The sequence below is a fragment of the Bos javanicus genome, chromosome 22 (genome assembly GCF_032452875.1).
Source record: "Bos javanicus breed banteng chromosome 22, ARS-OSU_banteng_1.0, whole genome shotgun sequence".
NCBI lineage: Eukaryota > Metazoa > Chordata > Mammalia > Artiodactyla > Bovidae > Bos > Bos javanicus.
Window position 1 is genome coordinate 45,674,896 of NC_083889.1, and position 27,682 is coordinate 45,702,577.

The 27,682-nt window shown below is 42.8% G+C and overlaps 1 long non-coding RNA gene across 1 annotated transcript; it reads right to left on the reverse strand.

Moving 5' to 3' along the window:
• Positions 1 to 1,558: 1,558 nt before the first annotated feature.
• Positions 1,559 to 25,679, reverse strand: LOC133234945 (uncharacterized). The gene is made up of 4 exons (XR_009732375.1): positions 25,425 to 25,679; positions 24,554 to 24,624; positions 11,248 to 11,417; positions 1,559 to 3,542 (listed from the first exon to the last, which is right to left on the reverse strand). It is a non-coding gene; the product is annotated as an uncharacterized LOC133234945 (long non-coding RNA).
• Between the last annotated feature and the right edge of the window lie 2,003 nt (positions 25,680 to 27,682).

The following is a 27,682-nucleotide window of genomic DNA, read 5'->3' on the forward strand; positions in this document are numbered from 1 at the left end:
AAATTGTTTTTTATCTATCTTGGGGAGAGGACATTTAAATTCTACTTTATTACCATATTTCAATTATACAATGCAGTGTTAGCAACTAGAGTCACCATTAGACATTGATCCTCGGAACTTACTCCTTTTGTACCTGAATTTTTTTTTTTAATTTTATTTTTTAACTTTACAATATTGTATTGGTTTTGCCATATATCGAAATGAATCCGCCACAGGTATACATGTGTTCCCCATCCTGAACCCTCCTCCCTCCTCCCTCCCCATACCCTCCCTCTGGGTCCTCCCAGTGCACCAGCCCTAAGCATCCAGTATCGAGCATCGAACCTGGACAGGTGACTCGTTTCATATATGATATTATACATATTTCAATGCCATTCTCTCAAATCATCCCACCCTCTCCCTCTCCCACAGAGTCCAAAACACTGTTCTATACATCAGTGTCTCTTTTGCTCTCTCGTATACAGGGTTATTGTTACCATCTTTCTAAATTCCATATATATGCGTTAGTATACTGTATTGGTATTTTTCTTTCTGGCTTACTTCACTCTGTATAATAGGCTCCAGTTTCATCCATCTCATTAGAACTGATTCAAATGTATTCTTTTTAATGGCTGAGTAATACTCCATTGTGTATATGTACCATAGCTTTCTTATCCATTCATCTGCTGATGGACATCTTGTAACTCTTTACCAATTTCTCCTTATTTCCCCAGCTCCTAGACCCTGATGATGACTTTTATACTCTCTCTTTTTTTAGATTTCATATAAATGATATGCAGATTTTGTCTTTCTCTGTCTGGTTTACATCACCTAGTATAATACCCTCCATTTTCATCCATATTGTTGCAAATGACAAGATTTATTTTTCAGGGCTGAATATTCCATATACACACACACAGACACACACAGATATATATATGTGTGTGTATATGCGCCAAAGAATGGATGCTTTTGAACTGTGGTGTTGGAGAAGACTCTTGAGAGTCCCTTGGACTGCAAGGACATCCAACCAGTCCATTCTGAAGGAGATCAGCCCTGGGATTTCTTTGGAAGGAATGATGCTAAAGCTGAAACTCCAGTACTTTGGCCACCTCATGCGAAGAGTTGACTCATTGGAAAAGACTCTGATGCTGGGAGGGATTGGGGGCAGGAGGAGAAGGGGACGACAGAGGATGAGATGGCTGGATGGCATCACTGACTTGACGGACGTGAGTCTGAGTGAACTCCGGGAGTTGGTGTTGGACAGGGAGGCCTGGCGTGCTGCGATTCATGGGGTCGCAGAGTCGGACACGACTGAGCAACTGATCTGATCTGATCTGATATAAATATATATAAGATAAAAATATATCTTATATAAAAATGTTATATATACATTTTATATACATAAATATGAAAAATGTTATATGTATTTACATATAAGATTATTTATCTTAAATATATTTATGCATAAGATATATACATATAAAACTTTTTCTTGGTCCATCACCTGTTGATGGACACTCTGGTTGTTTTCATATCTTGGTGATTTTGAATGATGCTGCAATGAACATGGGAGTGTACAGCTATCTCTTTAACATAATGCTTTGTTTCTTTGGGATATACACCCAGCAGTGGGATTGCTGAATCATATAGTAATTCTATTTTAATTTCTCAAGGAACTTCTATGCTGTTTTCCATAGTGGCTGCAGTTTGCATTCTCACCAGCAGTGCACAGGGGTTCCCTTTTCTCCAAATGCGTGCGTGCATGCTAGGTCAGTTGTGTCCAACTCTGCAACCCTATAGGCTGTAGCTGGCCAGGGTCCTCTGTCCATGGGATTCTCCAGGCAAGAATACTGGAGGGAGTTGCCATTTCCTCCTCCAGCGGATCTTCCGAGGGATTGAACCCAGGTCTGTGATGTCCCCTGCACCGGTAGGTGGGTTGCCTTTTTTTTTTTTTTTTTAACCACCATATCCTTGCTAGCATTTGTTATCTTGTCCTTCTGAAAAGCCATTCTAACAGGTGTAAAGTGATAGCTCACTGTGGTTTTGATTTGTATTTCTTTGATGGTCAGTGATATTAAGCATGTTTAATTTCTTTAATTTATACAAGTATATAATCATTGAGGAGAGAAAAACCACAACCGAAAACTGTGGAGTAACTATGTAGAGCTGTATACATAAGGCTGTTGGTAGAAAAATGAATAAAGACCATAAGCAGATGACTCACAAAGTAAGTTCAACTAGCCAACAAATATTTGAAAAAAATGTTTACTCTTATTAGTAATTTAAAAAACCCACAAAACAACCCTGAGATGCAATGTTCTGCCTGTCAAACTGGCAACTGTGAAAAAGAACGAGAGTGAGTGCATGGTGGGCTCTTGGTGAGGCCTCGTGGCTACATTTACCCGAAGTTCCAAACTCAGCAGTTCTACTTCCAGGAATTAAGAGTCACACAGTGTTTGGAGGGTTTCCTGCACTTGCATTACCATTAGGGCAGGGACGCTGTCTGGCTTAGTCACCCTTTGTGAGCACCTATCAGATGCTTGGTAAAAGCTGATTGAATATTGGATAACTGAGTGAACATGAAGAGATACAGATGGAGGAGGAAAGAGAGTTCTAAGCAGCAAGACACTGGAGGCCTTCTCTGTGTTCATCAGCAGAACTGTTCAAACTTAACAGCCTACATTGCCAAGTGTCCAGTGGTGTAACCAGTGACCTACCAGCCAGCTGACTAAATTGATATGAAATCAGTCAAGAGGAGACGTGTACACTTTGTCTTCATTCATCAGGTATTTTGCTATGCACACCGCTGTTGCCTCTGTGTTGAACTGGAGCCTAAGCATATGAAACTTTTTCCATATTAAAGGGTTAAGTATATTTATTATCCCTTACTGCTAGATTGTTAAAGACCTAATACACCAAGCACACACATGCCTTTCTTCTAGCCTCCTCTGGTGTCAGAAAATACTACCTTCTACTTTACTAGGCACCCACTACGTGCGCGCGCGCGCGCGCACACACACACACACACACACACACACACACACCCCGCCCCCCAGACCTCAGCCCCAGAGTTACCGGCAGTATCAAAAACCTTGGAGAATAACATTCCTGTTTGAGGCAATCTAATTAAACTTCTCCTGTCAACTCAAAGTGGCCCCCAATGGACAGATCAAACCTATTTTTAGGTTCCGAGTGTTATAAGAAGAAATATTTAATTAGAATGGGGGTGTTTAAAATAGCTTTCTCTCTTAACATCAGTGCCTGCTGGCTTGTTTTCCCTGATGTCATTAATCACTAGCGAACAGATGTCAGAATTCACAGCTATAGCTCCCGTTGAAATCTGCCTTCTTTGGGTAGTTGGTCCCATAACTCAAAATGCCATGTCTCTCCAGATTTTGGCACTTTCGTACAAGCGAATGGCACTGAGAGCTTTAGACAATTGATCTTTGAGCTTTTCTTCAGAATAAGAGCCCCAGGCAGGGTATTTCGCCCACGGAGCTCTGTGTTTCTTGGCGCCAGTGGAGAGATTGTTGTATTCAGACTGGGGAGTAGAAAATGTTCTGTGAAAAAAAAAAAAAAAGAAAATGTTCTGTGGTGTTGCCTTGAGACCTGAGTGAAGAACTGGGCTACATAGAAAGTGATGGAAGGGAGGGAACTCAAGCTCTGTTAGGGTTCAAATCAATTTTTTGGTATTATTTTATCATTCTTTTGGATCAGCAAGTTCTTTAGAAACTGGAGAACTAGATTTACTTTGCCTTACCTAACAGTCATGCTGTATGGAAGGTGATTTAGATTAGACTTTAGTTTTTAAAAATCACATGCGTGCTCAGTCACTTCAGTTGTGTCTGATTCTTTGCGACTCCATGGACTGTAGCCCCACCAGCTCCTCTGTCCATGGGATTTCCCAGGCAAGAATACTGGAGTGGGTTGCCATTTCCTCCTCCAGGGGATCTTCCCAAGCCTAGGATCAAACCCGTGTCTCCTGAGGCTCCTGAATTGCAGGCAGATTTTTTTTTTAAAACCGCTGGGCCATGATGGAAGCCCAACTCACACAAGCACTTAAGAAACCCCAAGCACTGTGCTCAGAGCTTTATGTGTTCTTAACTCACCTAGTCACCACGACAGCCCTCTGAGGTAGGTAGTATTTTTATCCCCATTTTACAGAAGAGGAAACTGAGGCACAGAAAGGATAAAAACCTTTTCCAAAGCCACTCCCTAGCGGGTAGCAGAACCAGGATTACAACACTCTGGCTCTGGAGTTGGGTGCTTAGCCATGTCTTCTTTATTATGTTATGATTAATAAGGAGTTTCTTTATTTATTCCTAATAGATTTTAAGTGTTGCATGCCTTCCAGAACGTCACCTGCTTGCTTCCTACAAATTACTGTCTTTCTCCTGAGCTCAAAAGTTATTAAAAGTCATTATTTGTGAGAGGAAAGGCACTTTTATACAGCACTTGTGGGAATATATATTAAATCTGTTTGGCCTTTTAGTCCAATGTTTCTACTTCTAAAAATGGATTTAAGGAAATAATTTAAGATGTGTATAGAGAAATCTGCTTGAAGTGAATAGACACATTTTGTTTTTAGTATCATCAGAACCTGGACAGTTTCTGGCACACAGTGGGCATTTGACAAAGAAATATTAAGTGAACAAATTGCAAATAACAAACAAATAAAAGACAAAGATACAAACTAAACTTCAAGAGGATGGAATAATTTTATATCTATTTATGGTATGCTATATAGACATTAGAAATCATGTCTAAGAAGAAATTTCATTAAGAGAAGCTTTACATAATCTATTAAGTGGATAAATGAAAACCAAGAGATTAGAGATATTATTTTCTTGGGTTCCTACCACCATCCTAGCAGCAAAATGGTATTTATAATTTTTCTGCAATTACTAAATCATTTATTCACTGTTCAGTTCAGTCACTCAGTGGTGTCTGACTCTTTGTGACCCCATGGACTGCAGCACACTAGGCTTCCTGTTCATCACCAACTCCTGGAGCTTGCTCAAACTCATGTCCACCGAGTCAGTGACGCCACCCAACCATCTCATCCTATGTCGTCTCTTTCTGCTCCTGCCTTCAATCTTTCCCAGCATCAGGGTCTTTTAAAATAAATCAGTTTTCGCATCAGGTGGCCAAAGTATTGGAGTTTCAGCTTCAGCATCAGTACTTCCAATGAATATTCAGGACTGATTTCCTTTGGGATTGACTGGTTTCATTTCCTTGCAGTCCAAGGGACTCTCAAGAGTCTTCTCCAACACCACAGTTCAAAAGCATCAGTTCTTCCGTGTTCAGCTTTCTTTATGGTCCAACTCTCACATCCATACATGACTACTGGAAAAACCATAGCTTTGACTAGATGGACCTTTGTTGGCAAAGTAATGTCTCTGGTTTTTTAATATGCTAAGTTGGTCATAACTTTTCTTCTAAGGAGCAAGCATCTTTTGATTTCAAGACTGCACTCACCATCTGCAGTGATTTTGGAGCCCCCAAAATATAGTCTCTCACTGTTTCTACTGTTTCCCCATCTACTTACCATGAAATGATGGGACCAGATGCGATGATCTTAGTTTTCTGAATGTTGAGTTTTAAGCCAGCTTTTTCACTTTCCTCTTTCACTTTCATCAAGAGGCTTTTTAATTCCTCTTCACTTTCTGCCATAAGGGTGGTGTCTTCTGCATATCTGAGGTTATTGATATTTCTCCCGGCAATCTTGAGTCCAGCTTGTGCTTCATCCAGCCTGGCATTTTGCATGATGTACTCTGCATAGAAGTTAAATAAGCAGAGTGACAATATACAGCCTTAAGGTACTCCTTTCCTGATTTGGAACTAGTCTGTTGTTCCATGTCCAGTTCTAACTGTTGCTTCCTGATCTGCATACAGGTTTCTCAAGAGGCAGGTCAGGTGGTCTGGTATTCTCATCTCTTTAGGAATTTTCCACAGTTTGTTGCGAACCACACAGTCAAAGGCTTTGGCATAGTCAATAAAGCAGAAGTAGATGTTTTTCTGGAACTCTGTAGCTCTTTCAATGATCCAACAGATGTTGGCAATTTGATTTCTGATTCCTCTGCCTCTTCTAAATCCAACTTGAACATCTGGTAGTTCACGGTTCATGTAATGTTGAAGCCTGACTTGGAGAATTTTGAGCGTTACTTTGCTAGCATGTGAGATGAGTGCAATTGTGCGGCAGTTTGAACATCCTTTTCATTGCCTTTCTTTGGGATTGGAATGAAAACTGACCTTTTCCAGTCCTGTGGCCACTGCTGAGTTTTCCAAATTTGCTGGCACATTGAGTGCAGCACTTTAACAGCATCATCTTTGGAGATTTGAAATAGCTCAGCTGGTATTCCATTGCCTCCACTAGCTTTGTTTGTAGTGATGCCGTCTAAGGCCCACTTGACTTCACATTCCAGGATGTCTGGCTCTAGGTGAGTGATCACACCATCGTGGTTATCTGGATCATGAAGATCTTTTTTGTACAGTTCTTCTGTGTATTCTTGCCACCTCTTCTTAATCTCTTCTGCTTCTGTTAAGTCCCTACAATTTCTCTCCTTTATTGTGCCCATCTTTGCATAAAATGTTCCCTTGGTATCTCTAACTTTCCTGGGAGAAGGATATGGCACCACACTCCAGTACTCTTGCCTGGAAAATCCCATGGATGGAGGAGCCTGGTAGGCTGCAGTCCATGGGGTCGATAAGAGTCAGACAGGACTGAGCGACTTCACTTTCACTTTTCACTTTCATGCATTGGAGAAGGAAATGGCAACCCAATCCAACGTTCTTGCCTGGAGAATCCCAGGGACAGAGGAACCTGGTGGGCTGCCGTCTATGGGGTCACATAGCAACGGACACAACTGAAGCGATTTAGCAGCAGCAGCTGGTCTTTCCCATTCTATTCACTGTCAGAGGTCTAGTCTTTCCCATTCTATTCATCGTTAGAGGTATGTTTAAAATTATTCAGCTATTACATTTTATTGTTTTAATGTGTATTTTGTAGTTTTAAACAACTGTTCATTTCAGAACATCACTAGTATTATCTGCCTGGCAACTTGTAAATGGCCTGTATTCTATTCTTTGGGTTTGGAATGTGTTTCACCTTTTCTACAATAAATGTATTACTTTCGTAATCAGAAGAAATAAATGTTTAAAATTTTACCTTCCATGGGTCAAAAGGAAGGAATAAAGATAACTAAGGATAGAGAAAGTAAGTGTTGATAGAAAATTGCCAAAAAAGTGGTTACATTTAGTTGGTGGCATTAGGGTTAGCATTTCACGGCTTTTAATTTACATATGCCCTCCAATTATATGATAATAAACATATATTATATAAACAATAAAACATTCATTTTTTTAAGGGGAAAAGTAGCGCCTGGGTGGGGGATTTTTAAACTTGGCTGCAGCATTCCGCACTGGTTGGGGAATTTTCTGGTCTCCACATAAACTGCAAGCCTCTCCTGCCTGCCTCGACCTTACGATCCTGGCCATCTTGCTGACCCACTAGGGATCGCCATGCCTCCAGGGCCCTGACAATAGTAGATGTTCCCATGTTTAATGATTGTACTAAAATAGCTGTGGAGTTACTGTTAATTTAGTATTTTAAAATGTGTTCCGCTGGCTTCGTAAGGCACGGTTTTCTCACCTCTACTAGTCCCTCATCCCCAGGGTTGACACTGACATCCTGGAGGATTTCAGGTGTATGCACCAGGGGGTCGGGTGCATCAGCGCTTTTTCGGAGTGAAGCCTCTGAACCACCTGGAGGATGGAGTGTTTGTCTGGGAGACTCGCTGTTAGGCTCAGACCCCGACCCTCTGATGGTGTTGAGCCATCTCTGCTATAACTTTTTGGTGGTGAGTTTGTGGGTGACAGTTAAGCCTTAAGAATAGTCACAAAGCTCTGGATGGCCACTGGGGGTCAGTCTTATGCACAGGAGGTGCGAGGGCCCCCCTCCCCCTCCCCCAGTATCTTCCCAGCTCACAAACTGGCCACTGAGATTTTGCCACAGGAGATACTTCTTTTTAGTTTAAGATTTCCAGCAGGGATAATATTTAAACACTGGCAAACATTTACACTTTAATGGGACGGAGGGTTCTGAAAGCATGTTGGGTAGGCAAGGACTGAAGATGGCTGACTGCCTCTTCTTATCAGGCTTTGTGTCAGGAGCCTTATAGAGTAACCATAGAATTTATTCTCTGGTTGGGATGCTGCTGAGCATGAAAGGAGATGCTAACTGTACGGATGCCACAGGCAAAAACTGGGAGTGTGTATGGATGTATCTTGTTGGGTTCATAGCAAAGATAAATTATTATGTCTATTTAGATGAGGGACCTAAGTCTCAGAGAAGTCAAGGAACGTGTCCAACATCCCTGGTTTTACAGTTAATGTTCTTTTACTCCCTTAAGGCTCAAGGTCACTGGATTCCTGAGGTCAACAGGAGAGGGACATCAATGTGGAGAGGGGGTGGGGCTTAAACAGGGTAAAATGAGGAACAACCCAATGGTACTTTGTACACGTCCTGATTTTGTCAGGACCGGCTTTGGAGGCAGTCTGAGATAAGGATCCTGGCTGAAAAAGTCCTCTGTCCCTCTGCTGCTCTGCCTCAAATGTGTCTCATCCCCTGGTGTCAGGCCACCTGTCCAGGAACTGTGCATCCGGCCTGCCGTGAGGCCAGAGCTCTGCTTCCTGTGTGTTATTTTACTTCCCTGCCATTGTCTTTCTGTCTCAGGTCAGGGGTATGATGGGGAGGGTGTCTCACACAGGGTTTCTCTCATGCTTTGAGGTTTTGAAATTTCCCTGGATTTGCTCCATGACTGAGGGAAAGAGAGAAACTTGTTTCATGTCCTGGAGAGGTTTTCATTACAGATAGCCAAGGAGGATTTGAGGCGCCCATTCCAGGGCCTGGAATTCCAGGGGAGGAACAGGTGCTGAGCATTTATCTCATATGTTAGGGGGCTGCCCACATGGTGCTAGTGGTGAAGAATCCCCCTGCCAATACAGCAGACTTAAGAGGCACGGGTTCATTCCCTGGGTTGGGAAGATCCCAAGGAGGAGGGCAGGGCAGCCCACTCCAGTATTCTGGTCTGGAGAATCCCATGAACATCGCTGGTGGGCTACAGTCCATGAGGTCACAAAGAGTCAGACACGACTGCAGTGACTTAGCATGCACGCACACATACGTTATGCGTGTGTTCCCTTAGGAGGGAACATTTCCTCCCTACATTTCCATGTGAGGGCTTCGTCCCAAGTCAGTATGACCCACGGAACCACCTTCACCCGGTGGAATTCATTCCACGAGTAGTAAGGCTGCTGCTTCTCAACTCCCGTTTCTGTGGTATTTTTTCACACATCCTTGGTCTTCACGTCTTGACCTCCTCCCTATGGAGAGGTCATCAAAACTGAACTTAAACTCTCACCTGGAGATTCTGGGATGTCCCAAGGAGAGAGTATGGCAAGAAGAGACCACCCTGCCACTCATCACCAAAGAGACATTCGCAATGGCCCAAGCACGCCTGACTGCACGAAGCCAGATGGCAGCCTGTGCACCTTTTGAGAAAGTCCAAAGCCCTCATGACACCTCTGTTTCTTTCTCCAAGGCTACCCTCAAGGTCACCTCTAGATCTGAGCTCCTTGTTCTTTGAATATATTTTGTAAAATGTACTGTCTCACCATGCATTTTCTCATTACCCCCATTCTATTCAAGGGGAGACCAGAAGTTGACCCATTTCTACCATAAAACGAAACACAATTCTAGGTTCTGGGTACATGGATGCACCTTCTATAATCTTTCCAAATTCCTACATACAAAAAGGACAGCTGAGCAGCAAAACCACAAACCAACGGTCAACATTTACCAAACATCGCAACTGCCTCCTCCAAACCAGGGTATTCCTACGAACGCCCAAATGGAGAGACGGAGGATAAACCGTTCCAAACCACAAGACTCCCATGCATCAGCATCAATGTAGAAGCAGCAGAGGGTAACAACAGGGAGTCTGGTGAACTTGAGAACAAGAGAATCTGAAAATACACTGCCGGCGACATGGGTGGCCAACTCAGGAGGCGTAGTTGAACCTGGTGGCAGGGCTCATGCTCGCTGTTCACAGGGGAGGGCGAGAACCCCCAGTGAGGTTAAGAACGGCAGGAGCGGCCCAGCCCCAGGGAACTCCAGCAACTGATCCTCTCAAAAACATCAATGGCCCTCTAGTGTTTAGCGTGTTAATCCTAGACACCTTTATTTTTGTTTGCTTGACATTCAAACCCCTTCAGAGTTTCACCCTAACATGCCTTGCCAGTATAATTCCAACCACATCTTTCGATGTGCCCTCCATGCCAACCACGCTGTTCGAGGGGGTTCCACTCGCCTTCTCTGCCTCCTTGCGTCTTGCATTCCACTCAGCTATCACAGTATGGCTTGGGTGAATTCTGGATAACATCACTGAAGTGGGCAGGTGCGAGACACAGACGGTGGCTCTCACTTAACTTCTGGCACAACGTTTTTATAAATACACACTCCTTTTAGAAGGGAATATAGCTTCGGCCAGACAGAGTTCACTTAGTTCCACAAACAACAGCAGAACTCCTATCACTGTGGTTCTTGTTACAACACACAAGTTTCCCTTGACTTTCTACTAATGTAAAATAGTTAAATCATGTTTTTATTTTTAAAAAAATCCACCCCATATTTGGAAAAAGGCTAAAAGGCACTTGCTTGATTTCTGAAATAATGATGGGGCATTTCTGTTTGTTCAGAGAGTGCCAGCCAGGTTCCAGGTCCACACAAGGTGGGGACCTTAACCAGTTTTGAAGATTCTCCAGGGAAATAGATGTCCAGAGAGAAGGCTCCAGTCAATTTGATGTCCCCCTGTTGACTGTGGCTCTGTCCTGCCCCCTGCCCCCATGGGATGTGAACAGAACTGCCCCTGTTGAGAGAGGGCATGGATGCAACATTTTCCATTTTTTCCACTGAATGTGAGTGTGTGGCAGGAGGACGATTTTGATATGCAGAATCCCACCACGTCCTTGGTCAGAGAAACAGATGTACCATATGATTTTGAGTGTGGCACCCAGGATTTGGGTCTAGTTCAAGCACACAGCTCATAAAAGCCCAGACAATAAAACGTGAAGATGTAAAAGATAAAAGGGTTGCCTTCAGATGCCATAAAATATTGTTTAAAACCATTCTTAACCATAGCATTCTAACCTTTACATTTCCATTTTTATGCATGGAAAAAAGGACTGTTCAGTATTTGTACTAACCGAGCCTCAGGAAATGAACATCTTCTGGCCATTAAAAGCAGGTTCTACTAGTTCAGTAATGGCATGTGAATCACTCTCCTTGCGATCCCGGGCTTGCCATCATGCTGTGGTATGCATTCATTTCCTCGTGCACAGGACCTTGCTAATGCTTTAATTCCTGTAGGTAAATCCTGTGGGAAAATGTCATACTGCATCTGAATTTCTGATGAAAAAGTTTGTTTTTTTTTTTTAAACTAAAGAGAGATTGGTTGTAGCTGATTTAAGATAGCAACCATTATGGACATCTCTTGAATATAATTATGGTTAGACTTGAACCTTTAAACATTTAGCTAATGCTGTTTTCCAGGCATCATTTAAATTAATAGCAAACTAATAATGATAAAATGAGAGCTTATGTATATTACACATTTTTTGCGGATTAAGCCTCGTGCTTTGTAAATCTTCCCAACATATCTGGGGCAGGAGCTGATGGGCAGCTCCATTTTATAAATAAGAAAAGTGAGACTAGGAGGTAAAATTAACTTGCCTGAGGTCAAACAGTTCCAGAATTTTCTTCCAAATCTGTCTGGCTCAAAAGCCAAATTTCTTAAATCACTTTTGATGTACTGTATTTCGCCCACTTGAAATTTGTATAAAATGCAAAGTAAATTTTCTTAAAACCAGAAACTTTGTTTAAAATATACAACTGTCCCCCTTTTGACCCTGAAGTTGGGGGACTGCATTGCTCCCTATATAAGGGCAGTGTAGTGGCAGTAAGTAGTTTAATTGCCTGGGTTTTCATCTTTTCATTGGCAAGATTAAGACATTGAGCTAAACACTCTTCCAAGAGCAACTTTTCCTTCTGACAGTCAGTCATTTGTCTGTTCAGCTAATGTTCTTTTGGATTTCTACTATAAGGAAAGACTGGGTGATTTAATTATAAAATGGAATAATGAGGTGTGATCCCTGAGTGTAAAGAACTTGGTTTGATGAAAGAGAAGAATTCACCAATCAGTAGAATCCAGTGTACATCTGTGCTGTAAAAGGTATGTGTGCATGTGTGTATACACGCATGTGAATATGTGTACACACACGTGTATGCACACATGCAGTCACGTGTGAACATGTGTGTGCACAGACACATACACACTCATGCCTGTGGGAAAAAAGCAGAGGCAGGGACTTGGAAATGGTGTTTCACACAAGTGTGACGGTAATTCCACGAGGAGAAGGGGCTGAGTCTGTTTTCAGTCCCCCTGTGTCTCGGACCTGGCAGATCAGTACATATTTGTTGAGTGATGGCATGGGACGTAGTCTGGGTTGTAAAGGATTCAGAGGCTTCACCAGACCAAGAGGAAGGGGTGGGCATGTATTCCAGGCAGCAGGAACAGCATGTATAAAAATGAGGAGCACAGAAATGTCGTGGTAGGCACAGAAGGAAGGTGCCTGTGGGGCAGCAGCAGAAAACACGGCTACAAAAGGTCACCTTTGGCCAGGTTCATGGCAGGTCCACAGCCATGGGATTCAGGTAAAGTGTGACTCTGCACAGCTCCCTCGGTGAATGGACCCTGTAGCTCTGGATGCCGTACTTACTCATAGCTGTTGGACCCAGATTAATTTAACAGACTACTTAACAAATAAAAGGGTAAGAGTGGAAACTCCTCTAGGAAAAGATATTGTAGGCGGGCTCCCATTTTCAGGGAACAAAATACTACCAACCTGAATCAGAGGATCAGAAAGAATCATTGATGTTAAACAATGGCCTGAACCTGAGTGCAGCCCTGTTCGGATGCAGGAAATTCTTCTGCCCGAGGAGGTCCCTCAGTCCATAGGGAGAACAGAGAGTATGAGCAAATGTGAGGCATCCGTGGAGATGTGACTTTTCAGCCCTGCCCATTACGAGACAGGATTCTATTTCTCCAACCCCCACATCTGGACTGACTATAATTTGTACTGAAACAGGAGCGGGCCAGACCCCAAGATGCCTTACTTGCTTCCATTCGTTCTCTTGCCACACTGCTGCGACCACGTGGACAAACCCGGGTGAGCTGGATGGTTGTTACCCAAAAACTGAAACCCAGCCATGCTCTAGACACGTGGCTAGGGCCATCCTAGACCAGCCAGCCCCCAGCCAGCTCATCCACTGTTCATGACACATGCTTAGGGGAGCCCAGCCTCATTCAACAAAATTGTCCAGGCAGCCAGAAGGGTCATGAACAAGAACAGATGGCAGTTGTTTTAAGGTATAAATGAATGCAGGAAGGAAGGGAGGAGGAGCAAATGTGATGGAAAAGGCTGATGATGTGTTGACTAAAATCTAGCTCTTAATGTGAGTTAGGTCCTGGCTCACCCACTGTACATCCCTTATTTCACTTAATTAGTTCTTGGTTGAATCACATTTGTTCACAAATGCATCAAATCTCTCTTCAAATGAAAGTCAGGTTCCAAAGACTTCCAACTGGATTTGCAAAGATGTATGCCAAAAGGAGGGGCTTCCCAGATGGTGCTAGTGGTAAGGAACCCACCTGCCAATGCAGGAGATATGGGCTTGATCCCTGGCTCAGGAAGATCTCCTGAAGGAGGGCATGGCACCCACCCCAATATTCCTGCCTGGAGAATCCAATGGACAGAGAAGCCTGGTGGGCTACAGTCCACAGGGTCGCAAAGAGCCAGACATGACTGAAGCAACTTAGCACGCACGCATGCTAAGGATTTTTATTCACAGGTTTTTGTTATCAAATGAATCTGGGTTTGAATTCCAAATCTGTCTCTTGCCTTCTGTATAACCTTGAGTAATGTATTTACCATGAACCCCAGTGTCAATTTCTGCATCTGAAAAGTAGGATTCAATGACTATACCTCGGAATACTACTCAAGCTTAAAAAAGAAGAAAATCCTGACACCCTTGTTACAGCTGGAAGGACCTTGAGGACATTATGCTAAGTGAATTAAGTCAGAGAGAGGAGGACAGATACTGTGAGAGCTCACTTATATGTGGAATCTGAAAAAAAAAAAACCTGCAAACACCCAAACTCATAGAAAAAGGGATCCGATTTGTGATTTCCAGGAATGGGGCGGGAAATGGGGAAGGAATTGGATACAAGTGATCAAAAGGTACAAAATTCCAGTTTTAGGATAATTGAAATATACACAACCGAGGATATAAAGTACCTCATGATGGCTACAGGTAACACCGCTGTGTGGTTTATTTTTCAAATGCTAAGAGAGTAGATCCTGAAAGTTTTTATCACAAGGGAAAAAACTTTCTGTTTTGGTATTTGAATGAGATGATGGATGTTAACTGAACATTGTGGTAATGATTCTCACAATATAAGTCAAGTCAATATACGCCTTAAATTTACACAGTGTCATAGGTTAATTATATCTCAGTAATATGGAAAGAAAAAAAAACTAATACCCCTCTATTGAAGTGAAAGTCGCTCAGTCATGTCCGACTCTTTGCAACCCCATGGACTATACAGTCCATGGAATTCTCCAGGCCAGAATACTGGAATGGGTAGCCTTTCCCTTCTCCAGGGCATCTTCCCAACCCAGGGATCAAACCCAGGTTTCCTGCATTACAGGCAGATTCTTTACCCACCGAACCATAAGGGAAACTCAAGAATACTGGAGTGAGTAGCCTATCCCTTCTCCAGCGGATCTTCCCAACTCAGGAATTGAACTGGGGTCTCCTGCACTGCAGCCAGATTCTTTACCAACTGAGCTATGAGGGAACCCCTCTGTTGTGTGAGGGTTAAATGAGTTAATCCAAGTGCCTGTCACAGTCCCTGCATGTCCCAGTGCCCAGCAGTGACAGCTGCCTTCTTACTGCCACCTGTGAATTTGGACAAGAGAAACTGAACAAGGGAATTGAGGGAAAGAATATCTTATAGCCAAGGTTCTCACCCTGTTTCCAGTCTGCAGCCTGATGATCTCATGACCTTGGGCATGACACACTCACTTTTTGGGCCCTCCCTGCCTTATATTTAATTTCTTATACTTTCTTTTCTCTCCATTAAGAAATACATCAGAGAGTGAAAGTGACATCATAGGCACAACCTTTAAATCACTCTCAGCTATAAATAAAGACTGAATGATTGCAAATTTGAATAGCTTACTACCTACAAATTACTGGCGACAAGCTGGTATCTGTCAGGACCCAGAAGAAGTAATGTGTCTTATGCATCTGCAGGTCTAACCAGAGTGCTCAGACATCAGCTTCCCTCTGCTCTTTGGATTCCGAGCATCACTCAGGCAAAGCCAATGTTGGATCCTTGACACGTGTTCTTGGCATGTAGCTCACTGTCTGGCACATAAGTCGTAATTGATAAGTATTTGCTGAGTGAACAACTGTACTCTCCCACCCTGAGGGAGCAACAGAGCAAAGGTTTCTCCACCCCCAGTAAATCAGCGAGCCTCCGGAATTGGAAGGGAGGAACTGGGCAGAATGTCATGACTCGAAGGGTAAACAGGAACTTCGTGTCAGCAGCTAGACTATCTTTTTGGCTTTATCAGCCCAACAAGAGAGAAAGGCGCTTTGGGCCTCCAGTGTACCACTACCAACAGCACAGTTCCCACTCTAAAGCTAAAAGAAGGGCTAGTCTCTTCAAATTCAAGTCTAACTTTCTCTTAAACTTGAGTCTGCTTTCCTTACTGAAAAATCCCCTGGTTAGAGAGGGGAGCAACAAGGTCTAAATAAGGGAAGCAGACAAACAGAGAGAATATTAGATGGTGGTGAATATTAAGCAAAAACAAAAGCAGGGAACAGGGCTTGGCAGTGTTGAGGGGACTGCAACTTGGCATAAGAGGCGGATTGATTAATAAAGGGAGTAGGTGAGGCAGTGGGCCAAGGGATGTTGGAGGCAGAGTGTTCTGGACACAAGGAACCTCAGGTTTCCGGGTCCTGAGGTGACAGCATGTTTAGCATGCCTGGGAACCAGCAATGGGACCTCTGAGTCTGGGGCAGAGTGAGCCAGGAAGCCCAATAGGAGGAGATGTTTGGGAGGTAATGGGCTATTGGGTCATGGAGCGCCTGACAGACAGACCATGGTGAATCTGTTGGCTTTTGCTCTGTGAGATGGGAGGGTTTTGAGCAGAAAAAACCTCTGAGTCTGGCAATTAATGGACCGTAGTATCCATTTTTTTTTCCTGTTTAATGGTCGTGTGGATATTCTTTTTTTGAAGTACCTGGTCAAGGCTTCTACTCATTTTTCTATTGGGGTGTCAGTCTTGTTTTTTCAATTCTTTTTCTAACTTCACTTGGGCTGCTCTGTTGACAACAGATTGAAGGAGGACAAAGGTGAAAGTGGAGAGATCTGCTGAGAGGCCAGTGGGCGAGGGATGACAGTGACTTGGGAGATGATGAGAAACAGCTGGATTTCAGATGAGCTTTGAAAAGAGAGCTGATGGCTTTGCTGGTGACTCAGGTGTGGGGCAGGAGAGGGAAGCCCTTGGAATGGTGCTCCATCCTCCTAGGGTGAGGCCTGTGATGTATGGAGGTGGCATGATTTCATAGGGGTAGAGATAGATGCCTAAGCGTCTTCACAGATCCTGTAACCAATGGATGTGACTCAGTCTTCCTTTCTGAAATCATTTCCAAGGGTAGTACTATTTGTAGTTTTCACTGAGGGGCAGTCTTCAATCAGAAAGTCAGATGGTCAGCCGGGAGTCAGCTTTGAGATCAGATAAGCCAGTATGTCCCATGGCGTCCAGAGGTCCCTGATACTTAGCCAAGGGATTTCATATGACACATAGTAATGAATGTTACTGCATCACCCTCGGAGAAAGCAATTTCCTTTTCAATCCTATTTTCATTATGTATCAAGAAGCAGTCTCGGCTTGGTGGTAAATCTTAAGTGCTTCTTAAACACCTCTTTTCAATGGAGGGGGACCAAGTCTCGAGCTCAGAGCCATAGCAGGCAACAGAATCTCACTGGAATTTAATAACATGGTTTTGAATGCGCTAAATATATTTATTTGTGGACGCACATTTATTCTTTTTATTTTTTGAACTTCTATTTGTATAGAACAGCCAATGACTCTAACATTTGATTCAAATAATTCCTTAAAGCATTAAGAGGATTGCAGATATTCTTATTAATTAAAAAGCATCTTCAGTGAAGTGTACATTCATACCACAGAGCACCCATGAGGATACAGCTTGCTGAGTTTTTGGAAAGTGGGCACACTCTTGCAATCAGTGCTCCGACTAAGACATACAGTAGCAGAAGCACCTCAGGAGTCCCCTTCTCCATAACTGTCTCCCCAACACATCATCACAAAAGGAGACCGCTGTCTTAACTTTAATACCTTAGGTAAGCTTTGCCAGTTCTGAGATTTATGTAACTGAAATCATTCAGTGTAAACTCTTTTATGTTTGCCCTCTTCCGGGTCGTATTGCACATCAGAGTTTCATCTGTGTTGTTTACGCCATGCTCATTTATTCTGTTCCATTACTGCATGTTATTCCATGTGCTGCTGCTGCTGCGGCTAAGTCGCTTCAGTCGTGTCTGACTCTGTGTGACCCCAGAGATGGCAGCCCACCAGGCTTCCCCGTCCCTGGGATTCTCCATGTGCTAATACATCACAATTTATTAGCCATTCTATTGTGGATGGCTTCTGTTTCCAAGCTTTGGTCAATAGGTGGCAATGAACATTTTCTTGGCTATCTATGCATTTCTATTAGGTAAACAGTTTTCAGTCAATCTTCCAGGTATGCAGCTAAATCTCATTGTGACAGATTTGCATTTCTCGAGATTAATGGAATGGAGTACTTATTTTTTTTTTTCCTGTTTATTGGTTATTTGGATTGGATACTCCTTATTGCCAAATTCAGACTTAAACTGAAGAAAGTAGGGAAAACCACTAGACCATTCAGGTATGACCTAAATCAAATCCCTTATGATTATACAGTGCAAGTGAGAAATAGATTTAAGGGCCTAGATCTGATAGATAGAGTGCCTGATGAGCTATGGAATGAGGTCCGTGACACTGTACAGGAGACAGGGATCAAGACCGTCCCCATGGAAAAGAAATGCAAAAAAGCAAAATGGCTGTCTGGGGAGGCCTTACAAATAGCTGTGAAAAGAAGAGAAGCAAAAAGCGAAGGAGAAAAGGAAAGATATAAACATCTGAATGCAGAGTTCCAAAGAATAGCAAGAAGAGATAAGAAAGCCTTCTTCAGCGATCAGTGCAAAGAAATAGAGGAAAACAACAGAATGGGAAAGACTAGAGATCTCTTCAAGAAAATTAGAGATACCAAGGGAACATTTCATGCAAAGATGGGCTCGATAAAGGACAGAAATGGTATGGACCTAAGAGAAGCAGAAGATATTAAGAAGAGGTGGCAAGAATACACAGAAGAACTGTACAAAAAGATCTTCATGACCCAGATAATCACGATGGTGTGATCACTGACCTAGAGCCAGACATCCTGGAATGTGAAGTCAAGTGGGCCTTAGAAAGCAACACTACAAACAAAGCTAGTGGAGGTGATGGAATTCCAGTTGAGCTGTTCCAGGTCCTGAAAGATGATGCTGTGAAAGTGCTACACTCAATATGCCAGCAAATGTGGAAAACTCAGCAGTGGCCACAGGACTGGAAGAGGTCAGTTTTCATTCCAATCCCAAAGAAAGGCAATGCCAAAGAATGCTCAAACTACCACACAATTGCACTCATCTCACACGCTAGTAAGGTAATGCTTAAAATTCTCCAAGCCAGGCTTCAGCAATATGTGAACCGTGAACTTCCTGATGTTCAAGCTGGTTTTAGAAAAGGCAGAGGAACCAGAGATCAAATTGCCAACATCCGCTGGATCGTGGAAAAAGCAAGAGAGTTCCAGAAAAACATCTATTTCTGCTTTATTGACTGTGCCAAAGCCTTTGACTGTGTGGATCAGAATAAACTGTGGAAAATTCTGAAAGAGATGGGACTACCAGACCACCTGATCTGCCTCTTGAGAAATGTGTATGCCCGTCAGGAAGCAACAGTTAGAACTGGACATGGAACAACAAACTGGTTCCAAATAGGAAAAGGAGTACGTCAAGGCTGTATATTGTCACCCTGTTTATTTAACTTCTATGCAGAGTACATCATGAGAAACACTGGACTGGAAGAAACACAAGCTGGAATCAAGATTGCTGGGAGAAATATCAATAACCTCAGAGATGCAGATGACACCACTCTTATGGCAGAAAGTTAAGAGGAACTAAAAAGCCTCTTGATGAAGGTGAAAGTGGAGAGTGAAAATGTTGGCTTAAAGCTCAACATTAAGAAAACGAAGATCATGGCATCCGGTCCCATAACTTCATGGGAAATAGATGGGGAAACAGTGGAAACAGTGTCAGACTTTATTTTTCTGGGCTCCAAAATCACTGCAGATGGTGACTGCAGCCATGAAATTAAAAGACGCTTACTCCTTGGAAGGAAAGTTATGACCAACCTAGATAGCATATTCAAAAGCAGAGACATTACCTTGCCAACAAAGGTTCGTCTAGTCAAGTATGGTTTTCCTGTGGTCATGTATGGATGTGAGTTGGACTGTGAAGAAGACTGAGTGCCAAAGAATTGATGCTTTTGAAGTGTGGTGTTGGAGAAGACTCTTGAGAGTCCCTTGGACTGCAAGGAAATCTAACCAGTCCATTCTAAAGGAGATCAGCCCTGGGATTTCTTTGGAAGGAATGATGCTAAAGCTGAAACTCCAATACTTTGGCCACCTCATGGGAAGAGTTGACTCATTGGAAAAGACTCTAATGTTGGGAGGGATTGGGGGCAAGAGGAGAATGGGACGCCAGAGGATGAGATGGCTGGATGGCATCACTGACTCGATGGACATGAGTCTGAGTGAACTCTGGGAGTTGGTGATGGACAGGGAGGCCTGGCGTGCTGTGATTCATGGGGTCGCAAAGAGTCGGACACGACTGAGCGACTGATCTGATCTGGACTGGATATTCTTTTTTTGAAGTATCTGATCAAGACTTCTGCCCATTTTTCTATTGGGGTGTCAGTCTTTTTTTTTAATTGACTTGTAAGTGTTCTTTTCAAGCTTGTTTTGGCTACTTGGGGTCCCTTGCATTTCCATATTGATTCTAAGATCAGCATATCCATTTCTGCAAACGAGATGGTTAGAATTTTGATAAGGATTGCATTGAATCTGTAGATCAACTTGGAAAATGTTACAGTCTTAATATTAAATATTTTAATCCATGGACACAGATGTCTTTCCCTTTATTTAGATCCTTCTTTTCAAAACATTTTGTAGTGTTCAGTGTACAACTTTTCTACTCTTTAAATTTACTCCTACGTATTTAATTCTTGTTGATGATGTTATAAATGGAACTGTTTTCTTAATTTTGTTTTCACCACTTCTGACTTCTAACTGACAGAACGGTAAGATCATAAATTTGTGTTGTTTTAAGCTATTAAGTTTGTGGCAATGTGTTACAGCAACAAGAGAAAACTAAAATGCTCTTATTATTCTAGTTCTTTTATATTTGCTTTTATGTACTTTATGGCCCCCAAAAACGTAAATCTAAGTAAATCTTCCACGTGTAGTTGAAAAAATGTTTCCTCTAAGTGTTGCAACTTGAACAGCATGAGTTGGAACTGCGTAGGTCCACTTGTATATGGACTTTTGTCAGCAAATATGGACTATAGTACTACCCCATCCACAGTCAGTGGAATCTGCAGATGTGGAACCTTGGATATAGAGGGGTTAATGTAAAGCTATATATGCAGATTTTCAGCTGTGCTGGGGAGGGGGTCTGTGCCTCAACCTTCCTGTTGTTCAAGGGTCATATACATTACATGTATATATGCAACGTGTAATGTTAGACACCTAGGCTGTTCCCATGTCTTGACTGTTACTCTCCCTATTCTTGTCACTGCCGTACCTAATTTAGTTCTACATGTATTGTACATGGCACAGTAAGTTAATATTATTATTTTATGCAGCTAATATGTATTAGGTTTCACCCACACATTTGTACTTTCTATTGTCTCATTCTTTTCTCCATTTCCATAGCTCCATTTGATCTCATTGTCTTCTGCCCCGAAGAATTTTCTGCAGTATTTCTTTTAATGCATTTCTGTTGTATATGAATTCTCTAGGGTTTAGTTTGTTTGAAAATGTCTTTATTTCATGCACATTTTGAAGGATGTTTTTAATAAGCATAGAGTTCTAGTTGACAATTCTTTGCTTTCAGCACATTGAAGATGTCATTTCATTGTTCTTTGGCTTCCATTATTTTTGTTTAAAACTCAGCTTCCATCATTACTGTTTTTCTTTTGGAGGTAATATGTTTCTTTTCTTTGGCTGGTTTCAAGATTTTTTTTTTTTTTGTCTTTGTCTTTAAGTAGTTTTACCATGATATGCCTAGATGTGGTCTCCTTTGTTCTGTTTGAAATTGTAAAGTTTTAAAAATATTTAGCTTGACGTCTTTGGGAAACATGGGGAAATTTTCAACTGTTATCCATTTGAATATCACTTCAGTTCAATATTCTCTTGTTTCTCCTTCAGGATCTCTAAATACATACATGTTAGAAATTTTTACCAAGTCCTGTATCTTTTGTATATTAACTATACTTTTCTTTTTTTGCTTTCCATTCTCAGTCTGAATATTTTCTGCTGTCATATATTCCAACTTACATATTCTCTTTTCTGCAATATCTAATCTGTCAATAAACCTCATCTGTTGAATTCTTATTTTGGGTTATTAGATATTCCAATTCCAGACTTGCATTTTTCAAAGATTCTAGTTCTCTTGAAATTCTCCATCTTGTCATCTTCTTTCTTGAAGTTATCAACTGTAGATATTTTGAAATCTATATATGATAAGTCACATATAAGATTTTTTTCTTTGTTTTTAGGAATTTGCTTGTGTCTCTTAGAATACCTGGTAAATTTTGGTAAGCGCTGGACATAAAACAAACTATGACAAACTTAGAGCCAACTAGAAATGCTGGATTATGTTGTTTTCTTCCAGAGGGAACCAAATTTTCTTTTGCTTCTGGCACGCTTTTCAAATACTGGTAGATCATTTTTTTTTTTTTTCATCTGGGTTTGAATGGGCTCAACACTGGATTTTAGTCTTTATGAGCATTGAACTATTTCTGCTTCCCTCTCACTTCTAATGTGTAGCCCTTTCATGGTTCCAGTTGGAAGTCTGAAGTGTTTACCAGGCCCTTCTCTTTGGTGGACCCTGAACATCAATTTTTATCATGAGACTGGCTGTAGACTTCTGAGCCTCTGGGTCCTATGAAGTTTACAAATCAGCAATGCCTGGAGGAAAACAGTGATTCAAATACTTGACTTATTTCAGTGTTCTTTCCTTGGCTCTTGGCTCTTAGTTCTTCAGGGCCTAGCTGTCTTAGTATCTCCCCAATGTCTTCAAACAGAAGTTCTTTGTTTTTATTTTTACATTTTATATATTTTATCCAGATTTTTAAGTTGTTCTTGGCAAAGAGATTGGTCTAAAGCAAACTAGTCTGTCATGACTAAAAGCAGGAGTCCATTGTACTTATTTTTGTCATTACCTTCTATTTTAAGACCAGTGATTTCTGGCTTTCCTTTTATATTAGTGAAATAATTTCCTTTCTAAGCAAGTGTATTTATTATGAGAAATGTACAAGTTGTAGCAAAACACGACAAACAGTTTAATAAATACTTGTTTCCCTCCCCAATGTGTAACCATACTCGAATAAAGAAGAGTTGACTTAAATGAAAGTACTACATAAATAACAGTACTGATGATGCCTGGGGATGGTAAAAATGGTGGTGATGGGGTTCAAAAAGTTGTTTTATATATAGAGAAAGGGAAATTCACAAGTCATTGTCTTGCTTAACATTATACAGAATATGCCTGGTAGAGCTGACATGACGATTCAGGTCTCTAGGTGCCCGTTGTAATCCTTTATCTGTTGTAACACAGTTCCTAGAGGCAATTCTGTCTCCTTGACTGGCTCTCAGAGGTTTCATTTCTGTAGTTTATTTTCCATTTTGGCCTGCATTCTTCCATGTGTATCCTAAGCCTATTTTTATAATTGTCTTTTAGTTATTGGGTTGTAAAAAAAAAGAAAGTAGGCCTAGGCCTAACCCGTGAGTGTGTTTCTGTGGTGTGTGTGCAAGCATGTGTGTGCGCGTGTGTATGTATGTTTCAAATCCCCGTCAGTTTTTACTAGCAGTTTCTATATAATGTTTGAGCCCATGAGATTCAGGGTGATTGATCCTTCTAAATGTTCTCCTCCTTTTAAAACTGCATACAAAAGAATGACCAGTTCTGTGGAATTTATTGTTACTAAATCTCCTCTCCATTTGCTTAATTGTATTATTTGCCTGGGGGATGCTGTTTAAATGTGGAGCCAAGTCAGCTAAATGAAACATGATCCTGGCTCAAGAAAATAATGATGTGTCTCTTTTGCTAAACAACAGTCTCCCCCCTCATCTGCAGATGCTTGGAACCACACCCTCATTTTCTGGAGGCCAGAGAGGGTGGTGCCCGGCGTGGTCTTGGGTGTCAAGGGCATTGGCCAGGGAGTGGGCAGACCAGTACCGCAGGAAGCAGAGCTTGGGGTTGGAGACCCAGAAGATGCTGAGGACACCGAGTGACTTGGACAAGTGGGATCCTTGGGCTTTCCTCTGCTCCTGGATTTAGGCCAGGTCTTGTCCCTGCCCAACCAAGAAGCTGAAAACCAATGCTATTGGGTAGCCATTTAGTTGAGAAAATGGTCAAGGCAATCAGCTGCTTCCTTTATATCAAAGATCACAGAGGGGTAGTGGAAGGGGCTTCCCTGGTGGCTGGTGGCTCAGTGGTAAAGAATCCACTTGCCAATGCAGAAGACACGGTTTGATCCCTGATCTGGGAAGATTCCATGTGCCCTGGAGCAAGTAAGCCCGTGTACCACAACTGCTGAGCCTGCACTCTAAAGCCCAAGAGCTGCAACTACAAGCCCACGAGCTGCAACTATGGAAGCCTGCGTGCCTCAGAGCCCGTGCTCTGCAGCAAGAGAAGCCACCACAATGAGAAGCCTGGGCACGAGGAAGAGCAGCCCCGCTCGCCACAGCTAGAGAAAAGCCCACACAGCAATGAAGACAGCACAGTCAAAATATAAAGACAATGATTAAAATTAACATCTAGCCTCTTAACCCCCTTTTTAAAAAATCACTGGGACTCAGTACTTAACATTTCTAGATTAGTGGTTTTTTTCCAATCATGTCATGACACAACCCATCACAGACAACCATTCTCAACTTTTTAACCTTCCCTCTTGGGGTCCTCTGAAATCAAATAAAAGCAGGGGATGCATCCCAGATCACTCGACTAATACTTACCAAGTGTCCACGGCGTGCCAGGCGCTGGTCTAGGCTCTGGGGATGTGGCAGCAAGGCCTGCCTGTGTACAACTGACGTTCAGGGTCAGATGGGGTAAGAAAAGACAAATCAAACACATGGATGATGTTATGAATGGAAAGTGTTATGGAAAAAAATCAAAAGGAGATAAGGAGGGCTGGGTCAGGTAGGGCTCCTGTGTTAAACAGGGTGGTCAGGGAAGCCCTCCCAGAAGAGGTGAAGAGGATGAACCTTGTGGTTTGGGCTGCAGGGAGAAGTTATAAGTGGCTGCTCAACTGACAGTCTTGAATGCTAGTTGGGATCAGAACTGTGGTAACAAATGTCGTCTAGACCTAAGCCCCTGAGTGTCTGACTCATTAGGTCTAAGCAGAGTCTGGCCATCTGCTTTCTAGAAAACCTTAAGGCAATTCTGATGTGAAGGTTGAAAACCTACTTTAAAATATATGTATTTTACTGTGAACTTTCTGTACTTTGAAAGCCAAAAACTTTGTTCTAAGAATTAGAAATTTCACATTCAGAAAGGACTCTCCGGGAGGCTGCCATTTTGTTCGCAGTTACTGAGTGCTTGCTGTTCTGGAGCTCATTCCCCGTTCACTGTCTTATCTGATCTTCTTGACACTCTCACTGCTACAAAGGGACCGACTCTGGGTTCAGAGCTCAGCTCGCTTCACCGCAGGTCTGGGGTGTGGACTCGTGAGTGTGAGCGTCTGCTCGGTCTCTGTCCCATGAAGGCTGCCTCCTTCATCTCTCTGAGCCCAGTTTTTGCCAAGGCCAGCTAGACTCTTGGTAAAACATTTTCCCAAGAAAAGTTTCTGGACCAACTCCTGGGTGTTAGGCCTTTGGGAAAACTCACTTTCTGAATTAAAAGGGACCTCAGAGATCATGTAGCTGCGCAGGAGTAGGAAAGGTGAGTCATGTCTGCCATGATCCTTTCCCCATTACCTCTGTACCCATGGAAACCATCAGTAAAAGAACCTAGATGCAACCTCAGAACCCTCTTAACTCAGGGCACTAGTTAACAGCTACTGATGTAGCCAATGTGGCCCACAGAGAAGAAACTTCTTTGCCATCTGGACTATTCCTTCCTAACCCATCAGAAAGCCAGGACCCAGTGGGGTCACAGTTTATCAAAGACACATGGTTAGTTTGTACCACAGCTGGATCTCATATCAGATGATAGCTTTCTCTTTCTTTTTTTTAATACAAGCCACTTTAAGTGGCCTAGGAATCTCATCCTTCAAACTCTGGTATGTAAGATACATAGCTATAAACAACCATCAGCCATGCTCAGCTTCTGGATGAAATCATTTCTGCGCAGTGGCAGCAACATAACATCTGATTCCCACTTTGGAGCTATGCCACATTCTGGGAGGCAGCAGAGGACCGAGGCATGAGTGCCTGTATGGTCCTGCCTTGGTCCCTGTGCTCTGTCGTGGCATCTCTTGGTGCTTCCCCATGGTCTGGTCTTCAGTCATCAGCCTTCTGCGAGCACGCTGGTGCCTGAGTCCACATTCCTCATCTTGTCTGATCATTGGCCTGGACCTCAGAGCTGCTGCTAAGTTATTCAAGACTGCCATCCGCAAGGTCCCATCACATCTAACTCTCCTTCGGCTACTGGCCCTGGTTCCTTGTTATTATCCAAGGATGTGGAATATTTCTGTCTGTGGGTCTGAGGGTACTCTGTGAGGCTGTCTCAGGCTCGATTTGCCTTGTCTATCATCTCAGATCTTGTGCATCAGCCTGGGGACCCTGAAGTCTCTTCTCCCTCCGCTGGTACTCAGCATAGTATGGTGGTGGGGAGGACGGAGAAACCGGCCTCGGGTCCCCCTTCTGTCAGTGCATGGATAGGCTGGTATCCGTGTGCCCATGTTCAGGCTTGCCATTCACCTCCTGAGACCTTTCCTCTCACCAACCAGACTCATCCCTCTTCTTCTCCCACATCTACTATTATCCAGAAGTTCCCTCCTCGCACATCTCCTCACACTGCGTGCTAAGTCGCTTCAGTCGTGGCCTATTCTTTGCAACCCCATGGACTGTAGTCCAGCAGGCTCCTCTGTCCATGGGATCCTCCAGGCAAGAATACTGGAGTGGGTTGCCATGCCCTCCTCCAGGGGATCTTCCCGACTCAGAGATCTACCCATGTTTCTCGCTTCTCTTGTGTCTCCTGCATTGGCAGGCGAGTTCTTTCCCACTAGTGCCACCTGGGAAGCCCTTGGGAAGAACTGAAAAAAAAAAAAAAAAGGTTTTCAGATTTCAAAAGCCAGGAAGAAATTCTTATTGCTTTCTCTGTTCCCTTATCTTGTCCTGAGGCAATGAACTCAGGGTGGCCTTACTTGAACAGAAAGAAAGGGAATGTTGCAATATTCCAAAACATTATCTTCTCACATTAAGTTGCCCCACAAGTCTAGATTTCAAAACTTGCCTACTGACTTTCAAACTACAGTGGGCCAGATCTGACCTGTTGCCTATTTCTGGATGGCCTGCAAACTAAGAATGGTTTTTATATTTTAAATAGTCACATTGGGGCTTCCCTGGTAGCTCAGTGGTAATCTGTCAGCCAATGCAGGAGACACGGGTTTGATCCCTGATCCAGGAAGATCCCATATGCAGTGGAGCAACTAAGCCCGTGTGCCACAACTACTGAGCCTGTGCCCGAGAGCCCGGGAGCCACGATTAATGAAGCCCGTGTGCGTGTCTCTCCCAACAACAGAAGCCACCGCAGTAAGAAGCCCGCACACCACAAGTAAAGAGTCGTCCCTGCTCCTTGCAACTAGAGAAAAGCCCGAGCACACCGGAGCAGCCAAAAATAAATAAATAAAATTATTTTTTAAAAATATAGTCACATTGAAAATTATTGTGAGGTAACTATAGAATATCCCTTATTTGCATCATGGTCCATAAATCTGTAATTATCCAACTTTCTGAGAAAAGTTTGTGGACCCTGGGTTAGAACCCTGGGTGGGAGGGGGGGCATTTTATCTCGGCTCTCTGAGATTATGGGGAAAGGGGTTCCTGGTTTGCCTTTGCTTATTCACATTCCAACTCTTTAAAATAAAATATCATTGACTGCTCTGCCCATACCAACTGAACTCTGTTCCAGGTTGGTTGAAA